The sequence below is a fragment of the Melospiza georgiana genome, unplaced genomic scaffold (genome assembly GCF_028018845.1).
Source record: "Melospiza georgiana isolate bMelGeo1 unplaced genomic scaffold, bMelGeo1.pri scaffold_29, whole genome shotgun sequence".
Classification (NCBI taxonomy): Eukaryota; Metazoa; Chordata; class Aves; order Passeriformes; family Passerellidae; genus Melospiza; species Melospiza georgiana.
This window is the reverse complement of record NW_026652215.1, coordinates 7,703,763-7,717,102: the sequence shown is the minus strand read 5'-3', so window position 1 is coordinate 7,717,102 and position 13,340 is coordinate 7,703,763. Positions and strand designations below refer to the sequence as shown.

Genomic DNA, 13,340 nt, shown 5'->3' with positions numbered 1-13,340 from the left:
CCCAGCTGCAAGGACCCAAACCCAACTTCCTCGACCGTGGCGTAATCCCTTTTTCTTTTAATCCGAGAAAAAGGGCAGAGATTCGGTTATGCCCACATTCTCCACCATTTGTCGGCGGAAGGGAACCAGGACATCAATTTGATCATCACAGGCTCGATTTTATTGATCAGTACGGCGGGTTAAATACAGTTAATAATGAGCTTCATACATATTGCAAAAGTTGAGCTCAGGATTGGTCAGTTTACATATCAGCACCTACACCTACTTCTACATTCCTATGGTTCTACTTTTGATACTTTCTACATATTCTTAGGATATATTCAGGACTAATCTCAACTCCCTATCCTCATGTTGCAGCAAGGTCGCTGCTGACTCTTCCTTTCAGCTTGCTGACTGCTGACTTTTCTCCTTCAGCTTAACCAGTGGCATTATATCAGTGTGGCCTTTCTCAGCTAACCAATTATTAATAATACTCTCCACATTGTTTGGTAACTGTCAATGGATTTTTGATAATTATTGATGATTTTTCTTCAGCAATTTGTTGTTTCAGGATTCTGCAAGCCTGTTTCAGGACCAAAAGGGACTTTCAGAAATGTCAAAGAGGAACATCTTCAGTCGATGGACTTTCTCCTGTAACTCAGCTGTTTGGAGTTGAAGCAATGAATTTCTTTGCATTGTTTAAGCATTTTCTTATGTTGTAAGATTGTTTTAGTGATATGATAGAATTTTATGTTCTACAAGTGAAGAATTTCCCTGATCATTCCACATCAGCACTTGACTGAGGTTTTTCATTGGCAACAGATAATCCGTCAAGTGTTTGTTCTTTCTTCTGCGTGGGTATAGCAGACAAAATGACAAACACTTTTTTTTTTAATTTAACTAAAATAAAAAGGGTGATATGTCACAGACATCTTTTATGAAAAATTCTTTCCTTAGGATTTTTCCTCCTGAGAAGCTGAGAGGCCTCAGGAACAAAATGTAAACAATGGTTATCGCCTGCTGTGGAATGCAACAGGTGGATCTTTGATTGGCCCATGTTGGTTGTTTCTAATTAATGGCCAATCACAGTGAGCTGGCTTGGATAGAGAGTTTGAGCCACAAGCCTTGGTTATCATTCTTTGCTATTCTATTCTTAGCTAACCTTCTGATGAAATCCTTTCTTTTATTCTTTCAGTATAGTTTTAATATAATAAATATAATTAAATAATAAATCAAGCCTTCTGAAACATGGAGTCAGATCCTCGTCTATTCCCTCATGCTAAGACCCCTGTGAACACGGCCACGGTGACAGGCTGCCAGGGAGACAGCGTGACCGGAGCTCCACCACCCCTACATCCCGGGCACAGGCGAATCGGGGGCATTTCCATGGCACCCCTGCCACACTTCCCCTTTCCCCTGCCGAACTCCCTTTGTCACTCCCTCAGCGTGGGGGACTTGGTGGCACTGCAGGACCCCTCTCTGTGCCATCCCTGAGGTGGCACCTGTGCTTTTTGTCACCACCACCCGCCAATTTGTCACCAGTGCCCCAAAACAGGGGGTGGCCCACATCCTATGGTGGGGGAGAAGGGACAGCAACATTTTTGGTGTCTCCCTAACCACTTCCATCCCCTCAAGGATGCTCTGTGACTCTGCACTGCCGCCCCCCCGCCGCCCCTACCTCCTCCTCCTCCTTCACCTGTGCCCCAGGAGGTGATGCCGCTGCTCCCACTGGGGACGTGCCAGTGACACCGAGGGGACACCGTGGGTCACCCCCCAAAGGGGCTGCAGGGTCACAGTGGCTCCTGGAGTGACAGCTGGTGGCTCCTGCAGTGACAGCTGGAGGTCCCACCATGCTGTGGTGACAATTTGGGGGGTGGGTGCTCTTTTTGGGGTTCTCCAGGGTCGGTCCCAAAATCCCCTCCCATCACCACAAAGTCACCTCCCCAGGCCTTGCCTCAGTTTTCCTCTCGCTCTGCAGGGACCATGTGGAGCTGGTGTGATAACATTGGGTTTATTTGGGGGGATTTTGGGTTGGGGGCTACTGGGATGGACTGGTGGGACAGTGGGATGGGCCAGGCTGTGGGCAGGCTGGTGGTCATCTGGGCTGGGGGCAGGCCAGGCTGTGGGGCTGCAGGGCCAGGGGCTGTCCAGATCAGAATCCAGCTGGGATCCATGGCTCGGATGTCCATCTGGACCAGTGTCCATCCAGAGTGGGATCCATGGACTGGTGTCCATCTGGACCAGGGTCCAACCTCTCCTGCCCCCATCCATCCCATACTCTCCAGCCATGGCCACTTCTCACTGCAGAGTGGACAAGACCCTCGGTCAGTGCCAAGATGACCCCAAACCCTGTCCCAGCAACCCTGCCATGCCACCCACCATGAGCCCCAGTGCCACTGGTGTTCCCTGGAAGCCAGGCCAGATCCGGAACTCCTGGCAAAGGAGATCCAGAGTCCTGGGCTGGGGACTCAAGGGCATCCAGGATAGCGAGCACTGAGTCCATGTGGCATGGGGGGACAATTAGGAACACAGCTGGGGACATGCCTGGGTGGACAGGGGTGGGGGGTGAAGGGGGTTTAGGGGTGGGGAGAGGGTTGGAGGGCAGGATGCCCCCAAAACTTCACCAAGTCAAAGGGGAGGATGTTCAAAACTAGAGGGGGGAAGGATGGAAAATAGGGAAAGGAGCCAAAAAGGGGGAAAAGAACCCCAAATAGGGGAAGAGTGACCCAAAATGAGGGGAGGACCCAAATGACAGAGAAAGGATCCAAAGTAGGGAGGAAAAGACACAAAATAGGGAGAAGGGACGCAAAAGACGGGAAAAGGATCCAATCTGGGGGAAACGTCTCAAAGGGGGAGGAAAGGACCTAAAATCAGAGGACAAAGGGTGTCACAGGAACAAAGCTCTTCCTGCACTTGGGGCACTCCCAGGGCTGCCCTTAGTGGTGGCTCTGTTGGTGTCTGGTCAAGATAGAGCTCTGAGAGAAGCTCTTCCTACACTCAGAACACTCGTAGGGCCTCTCCCTGGAGTGGATGCACCAGTGGCTGATGAGTGCAGCGTTCTGCTTGAAGCCCTTCCCGCAGTCAGGGCAGTTGAAGGGCCTCTCATCTGTATGAAGCTGCTGGTGCAGGAGGAGAAAGGAGCTGGTCTGAAACCTCTTCTTGCATTTAATACACTCATAGGGCCTCTCTCCAGTGTGGATCCTCTGGTGGCCAATCAGGTGGGACTTTGACATGAAGCTCTTCCCACACTGCCCATATTTGTAGGGCTCTTCCAGACCTGTGTGGACTTCCATGTGGCGGGTGAGGTGGCTTCTCCTCTGGTAGCTATTCCCACATTCCCCACACTCAAAAGGCCATTCCCCAGTGTGGTTTCTCTGGTGGATGGTCAGTTCAGATGTTGTCCTGAAGCTCTTCCCACCCTCTGCATACTCATAGCTTTGTTCCTCCGTGTGGATCCTCAGGTGGGCAGTCAGGGTGGAGTTCTGGGCCAAGCTCTTTCCAAACTCAGGACACTCGTAGGGCCTCTCCCCGCTGTGGACACGCAGGTAGTGATGAGGCCGGAGTTGTACCTGAAGCCTTTTGCACAATGGTGGCAGCAGAAGGGCCTCTCACCTTTGTGACACTGCTGATGCCTGATGAGACAGGAATTCATCTGAAACCTCTTCCTGCATTTATCACACTCGTCGGGACGTTCTTCTGTGTGGATTCTCATGTGGCGGATCAGGGAGGATCTCAGGGAGAAGCTCTTCCCGCATTCTGAGGACTTGCGGGACTCCTCCCCATCCTGGAGCTGCTCATGCACCCCCAGCTCTGAGCTGCAGCTCCATCCCTGGCCCAGGGTGGGCCTTTCCCCCTCAGATCCCCATGATCGGCGTTTGCAGCCCCTCCTCGTAAGGGATCTCTGGGGCTTTTCTTTTCCCTTTGATTCCTGTGCTGTGGAGCTGCACAAAACAGCCTCTTCTACAAGGTTCTGCTGTGGGGATTTGACCTCCCTGGTCTCTGGCCTAAGCTTCTTGTCTGGGGAAGGAAGGACAAGGAGAAGATGGGATTTGCCTCTGTGCCACAGGGAAGGACAAGGAGATCCCCCCAGTGCGTCCCCAGCAGGACAGCTTTGGCGCCAGGGTTGTCCTGCAGCCGGGGGCCGTGCTGGGGTGGGAGATGGAGCAGGAGAGAGGGGGAAAGGGGCACTGACTTCCTCCTCACCTACCTGGGGCTCCTGGGCCATCTTCTTCCTCAGGGCGTCCTCCTTCTTCATCGGGCCAAGGTTTGGAAAAAGAAAATCCTGGTTTGGGGGAAAACAAGGGCTGAACGTGTTGGGTTTGATAGTCCTGTTGCCCAAGTGCAGCTGGAGAAGTCAATGCCCCTTTCAGCTATGAGGGGCCTGGAGCCCGCTCATCCCCAGCCTCCCCCACCCCTCCAGGCAGCCAGTTTGTCTCCCAGCTCCGGGATCGCCCCTCTGCGCTCTTCCTGACTCCAGGGCTCCCGAGCTCCCGTTTGCTCTCCTGGGCATCCCCCAGCCCGAGATCACCCCTGTGCCCATCGGTACCAGGCGAACGTGAGTCTGTTCCCTCCACGGGAAATTAACGGTTCAGGTTTGAGGTCCTGCAAGAGTCAAAGATCCCCTGCCCCATGAAAAAACCCTCCCAGAGACCCCCCAATGGATCTGGTGCAAGCTCCCCCTCCCCACTCACCTGCGGCTTCTGGAGGGGGCAATGCAGCAGGAGTCAGGGGAGCTTCAGCCTGAGCGGCAGGGGAAGACGGCGGGGAAACCAACGTGGTTGTGCTGCTCCTCTTCCTTCTGCTCCTCCACTTACTCCTCGTCTGTTCCTCCTCTTCCTTCCACTTTTCTTTCACTCCTAGACCGGCCCAGGCAATGCTGACACCCAAAAGCAGCCACGCTCTGCCCTGGGCGGGTTCCGAAACAGCATGGCAGTAAAACTGGGGAGTGAAACTGGGAGCATTGGGAAAGATCATGAGAGCAGCGGAAAGGAATTGGGAGCGCTTTCCCTGCCAGTCCCGCTTTTACTGGGAGAACTGAGAGGGAACTGGGAGCAAACAGCACTCGGAGGCGGCTGCAGCCGGCAGCTAGTGGGGCCACGATAGAAGGCCTGGTTATGAGAATAAGAGAGCGATCGCGCGCTGGGATTGGTGGGCGGGAGCAGCGCGGGGTTTGCTCGGTTATGTGAGGGCCGGGAGGGGCCAGAGCAATGGCGGCGGCGTCCGGTGAGAGGGGACAGGGAGCGGGAATGGGGACCGGGAGCGGGAATGGGGACGGCAATGAGGACAGGGAGTGGGTATGGGGACAGGGAAGAGGCATGGGAATGGGGACATGATAGGAAATGGCACGCGGAACTGGAATGGCACAGAGAATGGGGACAGGGACCGGGAACTGGAATATGGGTATGGGACAGGGAATATTGAAATGGAAATATGGGAACAGGAGCGGGACCGTGAATAACAGAAGGGGAACAGAGACTTGGAATATGGGAGACAGATAGGGAATGAGACTGGAATGAGATTCAGGCTGGGATGGCAGCGGAACGGTACCAGGGTGACATGGGAATGGGTGGGTGAGAGGGGGTGACAGCAGGGAGAGGGGGATCCTGAACAGGGACACTGGCAACCAGGACAGAGGGACATGGAGACAGTTCCAGGGCAGGGGGGCCTTGATCAGCCACGCCTTAACTTTCACCAGGGTCCCCAAGCACTTTTGCAGCTACTGGGCCTGTTCTGCCCAAAGCCCTGAGCAACCCCCAAGTCCCTCCCAGGAACGCCCACCTCCCTCAAACCCAACATGCCCCCCGTCCCCTGGCAGATCCCCCCATGTCCCCATCAATGGCTTATTCCAATGTCTTTTTTTTTACCCTAGTTTTGTGTGTTTTGAAGGGACCAACAGAAATGAAAGGAAAATCCAGGCTACGGGGTGCAAGGAAGATGTGAAGCAGCTGGACAGGTGGTTTCTAAAATGGATAACCAGCAACAGGAATGGCCTGGGCTCTGCTTACCGGGGTTTCCTGGGGATTACCCAGGGTGGATGCCTCTGTGGTGGCTGGAGCTGGAGCAGCGCAGGAAGGTCTTCCTGCACTTGGGGCACTCGCTGGGCTGCCCTTAGTGCTGGCTCTGTTGGTGTCTGCTCAAGTTAGAGCTCTGAGAGAAGCTCTTCCCACACTCAGGACACTCATAGGGCCTCTCCCCACTGTGGATGCGCCGGTGGGTCACGAGGGTGGAGTTGTCCCTGAAGCCCTTCCCGCAGTCAGGGCAGCGAAAGGGCCGCTCCTCTGTGTGAATCCTCTGGTGCCTGACAAGATGAGAGCTGGTCTGAAACCTCTTCCTGCATTTATCACACTCATAGGGCTTCTCCCCAGTGTGGCTCCTCAGGTGGTAGATCAGGTGGGAGCGCTGGCAGAAGCTCTTCCCACACTCCCCACACTCGTAAGACCTCTCGCCAGTGTGGATCCTCTTGTGGACAATCAGGTTCGACTTGTGGGTGAATCTCTTCCCACACTCGGGACACTCATAGGGCCTCTCCTGGGTGTGCATGTGCTGGTGGCTGACAAGGGAGGAGTTGTACTTGAAGCCTTTCCCGCAGTCGGGGCAGAGGAAGGGCCTCTCCTCTGTGTGAGTGCGCTGGTGCCTGAGGAGATCAGAGCTGGTCTGAAACCCCTTTCGGCATTTATCACACTCGTAGGGTTTCTCCTCGGTGTGCCTCCTCATGTGGACAGTCAGGTGGGAGATCCGGCTGAAACTCTTCCCACACTCCTCACACTTGTAACACCTCTCCTCGGTGTGCCTCCTCAGGTGGACAATCAGGCAGGAGATCCAGCTGAAGCTCTTCCCACACTCCTCACACTTTTAAGACCTCTCCTCGGTGTGGCTCCTCAAGTGGACAGTCAAGTTGGATCTCCGGCTGAAGCTCTTCCCACACTCCTCACATATATAGGGCCTCTCCCCCGTGTGGATTTTCATGTGGCAGATCAGGCTGGATTTCTGGCTGAAGCTCTTCCCACATTTCAAGCACTTCTGGGGCTTCTCCTTACCCTCAAGCTGCTCGTGGACCACGAGCTCTGAGCTCCAGGCGCCTCCCCGGTCCAGGGTGGGCCTTTCCCCCTCAGATGCCTGAGATCTGCGTTTGCAGCCCCTCCTCGTGCAGGATCTCTGGAGTTTTTCCTCCCCGTTGGATTCCTGTGCTGTGGAGCTGCTCAAAACAGCCTCTTCCACAAAGTTCTGCTGTGGGGATTTGTCCGCCCTGGTCTCCATCCTCAGATCCTGGTCTGGGGGAGGAAGGACAAGGAGAGGATGGGATTTGCCTCCGTGCCACAGGGAAGGACAAGGAGATCCCCCCAGTGCGTCCCCAGCAGGACGGCTTTGGCAGCAGGGTTGTCCTGCAGCCGGGGGCCGTGCTGGGGCGGGAGATGGAGCAGAAGAGAGGGGGAAAGGGGCACTGAATTCCTCCTCACCTGCTTGGGGCTGCTGGGCCATCTTCCTCTTCCTCACGACCTCCTCCTCTTGCATCGGGCCAAGGTTTAGAAACAGGAAATCCTGGTTTGGGGGAAAACAAGGGCTGGGCGCGTTGGGTTTGATGGTCCCGCTGCCTGTCTTGGTGTCTGCTAAGGAAGGCAGAGCCTCCCTTAAAATTGAAAATGTAAACCCTCTCCCTCCAAAGTACTATAATTTTGAAATTAAGGGGCTCTCACGGAAAGATATGGAAATAGGAATAACAGTTCTTTGCTAGGAAAAATAAAATGAAAAATGTAATAGTAGAAAGAAAACCACTGACAGAGTCAGAATCCAAGCTGACACCCTGTTAGTCAGGGTGTTTGTTGCACTCCAATTAACTGGTGGCTGCAGTCCTCCTGGAGGGACAGATGTGGTTCTGTTGAAGCAGTGGTTCCTGCAGAAGGGTGTAGTTTTCCTCCAAAGGTCCAGTGGTGGTGTAGATAGGTCTGGTCTTCCTCGGCGAATCCAGTGGAGAGGAAAAGCTGCTCCTCTGGGAATCCAGTGGAGAAGAAATGCTGCTCCTCTGGGAATCCAGTGGGAAAAGCCTGACTGTGGTGTTCCAAATCTCTGATTATATCCAGGTTGGAATGCCTGGCTCCTCCCCATGGGTGGAACATCTACCAATGGGGTGAGGTAATTTTATCAGTCCTGCAGTGAGGCTCAATGGCCCATTAACAGAAGATATCTCCCTGGAGGGCTTGTGGAAGAGATAAAGAAAACTGCCCAATTAACAGAAGATAACTGCCCCACCTCTAACAGATGGCAATAGATGACATACCCCCACCCACATCTTGCATTTCCAACCTCAGACACTCTCTGTTGCTCTCAGTAGCCCAAAGTGTGATCCCAGTTGCTCCCTTTTAACAGCAGTATGATCCCAGTAACTTCCAATATGATCCAAGTCATGTACCACCATTCCCAGTATGGTCCTAGTATAATCCTAGCTGCTTCCAAACCATCCCAGTATGGTCCAAGCTGCCTCCAGCTACATCAACACAATCAGTCAGTATGATGCCATTTGCAACCAGCGTGCTCCCAGTTGCTCACAGCATCTCCCACTCACTCTCAGAATGATCCCAGTCATTCCCAGTATATCACATTAGCCCCTAACATGGTCTCAATTGGCCCAGCAGGTTCCTACTCACTTCCAAAATGATCCCAGGATGATCCCAGTACAGCCCAGTCCCTCCCAGCGATGCCACTCCTGGCATCCCCCAGCCCTGTCTGTGTTCCCCCCTCCCAGATTGCCTGATAGGAGCCCCAGGGGCTGGAAGGCCTCAACCAACATCCCCAGCAAGCCCCAGTGTGGATGTGCAGCCTCCAGTTTTCCCAGTTTGCCTCTCCTTCTCCCCAGGCAGGGTTCTCCTCCTCCTGCTCCTCCCGGCCCCAGCGGGTGGGAGCAGCTGAGAGCCCCGCACTGCCCATCCCGACCTGTCCTGGCTCCATCCCTGCTCCTGCCATGGGCTGCGAGGGCTGCAGGACCGGGACAGGAGGAATGGGATGGTGGAGCAAAGAGGGAGAAGAAGCAGGACAAGGGCTGGAGGGAACAAGAGAAGGAGGAGGAGGAGGAGGAGGAGGTGTGGAGCAGGAAGAGGAGGAGGACGAGTGGGAGGAAGAGCTGGGTGAGAGGAGGAGGAGTGGGAAGTGGAAGCGGGGGGAACACAGGCTCCAGCCCTCGCTTTCTCCGCAGCACTCCCGGACCCTGGGGCATTTCCCCCCCATATCTCAGGTGATCAGAGGGGGAGCTCAACCAAATATCCTGGGTGCTCCATAGGTGGGTATCTTTTTGGGGATGGGGGGATTTTTGGAACTCAAAGGACTCCAAAGCTAAGCTGCAAATGCCCATTGGGGAGATTTTGGCGGTGTCCCGGCAGGTTGTTTCTTCGCGGGGGAGGGCAAGAGAGGGGAGAACACTGGGACACCGACGTGTGTAGCCCAGAGAGAGGAGACCACCAGGATTCAGCCCGGAGAGGAGAACACCCTTGCGAGGGGGAAGCCCTGGAGCTCCCCACAGCCTGGAGCAGAGTCAGGGGAAACGGGAGCGCTGAGACACCAAGAGCCCCGGCATTGCTAAGAGGGAGCCCAGAGAGGGGGATCTGGGGAACCCCTGGGGGCTGCAGGGAACCCCCAGCAGCACAGAGAAGGGGGAGCCCCAGAAGCCCAAGGTCAGAAGAGCAGAGAGGGGGGACCCTGGGGATTCCCGTGACAGCCTGGAGAGGGTGTGGACTCCTGGAGAGGAGAACGCTCAATAGATGCAGGACTCCAAGAAGTCCAAAGTGGAGAGACCAGAGAAGGGCAATTCACGGGGAGCTCTTTTTTGGAATAATCATGAGACATTCAAGTCTTGGCAGGCTTAAGGATGGTATTTCTCAGGGTTTTTCCAACTAAAGTTTTTTGGTCTGGAGATTTTTATGGACACAAAATGTCTGGAGACTTCTAGAGATGGGTTGGTGCAGGAGGAATGCCAAACAAAATGCTCTCATACCTTGTTTTTCTCTTGGAAATAGGATTTCTCATTTCCAAACCTTAGCCCAGTCTGTGAGCTCCATTTCTGGGAACACCCACTGTTGATTAATTTTATCAGTCACTCAGTGAATCTCAATGGCCCATTAACAGAAGATATCTCCCTGGAGGGATGATGGGTTATGGAAGAGATAAAAATAAACCTGCCTCACCTGGTTTTAACAGCTTGCCCATTAATAGAGAATATCTGCCCTGGTGTTAGGAGGGATGTGTCATGGAAGTGATAAAGAACACCGCTCCTCCTGGTTTCAACAGATGGTGATAAAATACATACTGCTGGTTACATCTCGCATTGCAACATAAGACAAGATGGACATGGACCAGGGGTTGATGCCAGGCACGGTGGACACTAGGAATGGGATGACACAGGGAACAGACCAGAGAGCGACACCAGGCAGCGGGGACAATGTATCGAGGTGACACCAGCGGGTGTTCCCAGAGACAGGGCAACAGACTTGGCTGAGGTTTGGAAATGAGAAAAACAAGGTATGAGAGCATTTTGTTTGGCATTCCTCCTGCACCAACCCATCTCTAGAAGTCTCCAGACATTTTGTGTCCATAAAAATCTCCAGACCACCAAGATCCTGCCCAAAAAAAAACTCCAGACCAAAAAAAATTAGTTGGAAAAACCCTGAGAAATACCATCCTTAAGCCTGCCAAGACTTGAATGTCTCATGATTATTCCAAAAAAGAGCTCCCCGTGAATTGCCCTTCTCTGGTCTCTCCACTTTGGACTTCTTGGAGTCCTGCATCTATTGAGCGTTCTCCTCTCCAGGAGTCCACACCCTCTCCAGGCTGTCACGGGAATCCCCAGGGTCCCCCCTCTCTGCTCTTCTGACCTTGGGCTTCTGGGGCTCCCCCTTCTCTGTGCTGCTGGGGGTTCCCTGCAGCCCCCAGGGGTTCCCCAGATCCCCCTCTCTGGGCTCCCTCTTAGCAATGCCGGGGCTCTTGGTGTCTCAGCGCTCCCGTTTCCCCTGACTCTGCTCCAGGCTGTGGGGAGCTCCAGGGCTTCCCCCTCGCAAGGGTGTTCTCCTCTCCGGGCTGAATCCTGGTGGTCTCCTCTCTCTGGGCTACACACGTCGGTGTCCCAGTGTTCTCCCCTCTCTTGCCCTCCCCCGCGAAGAAACAACCTGCCGGGACACCGCCAAAATCTCCCCAATGGGCATTTGCAGCTTAGCTTTGGAGTCCTTTGAGCTCCAAAAATCCCCCCATCCCCAAAAAGATATCCACCTATGGAGCACCCAGGATATTTGGTTGAGCTCCCCCTCTGATCACCTGAGATATGGGGGGGAAATGCCCCAGGGTCCGGGAGTGCTGCGGAGAAAGCGAGGGCTGGAGCCTGTGTTCCCCCCGCTTCCACTTCCCACTCCTCCTCCTCTCACCCAGCTCTTCCTCCCACCCGTCCTCCTCCTCTTCCTGCTCCACACCTCCTCCTCCTCCTCCTCCTCCTTCTCTTGTTCCCTCCAGCCCTTGTCCTGCTTCTTCTCCCTCCCTGCTCCACCATCCCATTCCTCCTGCCCCGGTCCTGCAGCCCTTGCAGCCCGCGGCAGGAGCGGGGATGGAGCCGGGACAGGTCGGGATGGGCAGTGCGGGGCTCTCAGCTGCTCCCACCCGCTGGGGCCGGGAGGAGCAGGAGGAGGAGAACCCTGCCTGGGGAGAAGGAGAGGCAAAGTGGGAAAACTGGAGGCTGCACATCCACACTGGGGCTTGCTGGGGATGTTGGTTGAGGCCTTCCAGCCCCTGGGGCTCCTATCAGGCAATCTGGGAGGGGGGAACACAGACAGGGCTGGGGGATGCCAGGAGTGGCATCGCAGGGAGGGACTGGGCTGTACTGAGATCATCCTGGGATCATTTTGGAAGTGAGTAGGAACCTGCCGGGCCAATTGAGACCATGTTAGGGGCTAATGTGATATACTGGGAATGACTGGGATCATTCTGAGAGTGAGTGGGAGATGCTGTGAGCAACTGGGAGCACGCTGGTAGCAAATGGCATCATAGTGGGACTGATTGTGTTGATGTAGCTGGAGGCAGCTTGGAACCATACTGGGATGGTTTGGAAGCAGCTAGGATTATACTAGGACCATACTGGGAATGGTGGTACATGACTTGGATCATATTGGAAGTTACTGGGATCATACTGCTGTTAAAAGGGAGCAACTGGGATCACACTTTGGGCTACTGAGAGCAACGGAGAGTGTCTGAGGTTGGAAATGCAAGATGTGGGTGGGGGTATGTATTCTATTGCCATCTGTTAGAGGTGGGGCAGTTATCTTCTGTTAATTGGGCAGTTCTCTTTATCTCTTCCACAAGCCCTCCAGGGAGATATCTTCTGTTAATGGGCCATTGAGCCTCACTGCAGGACTGATAAAATTACCTCACCCCATTGGTAGATGTTCCACCCATGGGGAGGAGCCAAGCATTCCTACCTGGACATAATCAGAGATTTGGAGCGCCACAGTCAGGCTTTTCCCACTGGATTCCCAGAGGAGCAGCTTTTCTTCTCCACTAGATTTGCTGAGGAATACCAGACCTATCTACACAACCACTGGACCTTTGGAGGAAAACTACACCTTTCTGCAGGAACCACTGCTTCAACAGAAGCACATCTGTCCATCCAGAACGACTGCAGCCACCAGTTAATTGGAGTGCAACAAACACCCTGACTAACAGGGTGTCAGCTTGGATTCTGACTCTGTCAGTGGCTTTTTTTCTACTACTGCATTTTTTATTTTATTTTTCCTAGCAAAGAACTGTTACTCCTATTTCCATATCTTTCCCTGAGAGCCCCTTAATTTCAAACATATAGTGATTTGGAGGGAGGGGGTTTACATTTTCAGTTTTAAGGGAGGCTCTGCCTTCCTTAGCAGACACCAAGACAGGCAGCGGGACCATCAAACCCAACGCGCCCAGCCCTTGTTTTCCCCCAAACCAGGATATCCTCTTTCTAAACCTTGGCCCGATGGACGAGGAGGAGGTCGTGAGGAAGAGGAAGATGGCCCAGCAGCCCCAAGAAGGTGAGGAGGAAGTCAGTGCCCCTTTCCCCCTCTCTCCTGCTCCATCTCCCACCCCAGCACGGCCCCTGGCTGCAGGACAACCCTGCTACTATAGCTGTCCTGCTGGGGACGCACTGGGGGGATCTCCTTGTCCTTGCCTGTGGCATGGAGGCAAATCCCATCCTCTCCTTGTCTCTCCTCCACCAGACCAGGATCTGAGGATGGAGACCAGGGCGGACAAATCCCCACAGCAGAACCTTGTGGAAGAGGCTGTTTTGAGCAGCTCCACGGCACAGGAATCCAACGGGGAGGAAAAACTCCAGAGATCCCGCACGAGGAGGGGCTGCA

At 54.2% G+C, this 13,340-nt stretch overlaps 1 pseudogene; it reads right to left on the bottom strand.

Moving 5' to 3' along the window:
* The window catches only part of LOC131096410 (zinc finger protein 208-like), a 1,316,393-nt pseudogene that overhangs the window by 100,890 nt on the left and 1,202,163 nt on the right, over positions 1 to 13,340 (bottom strand).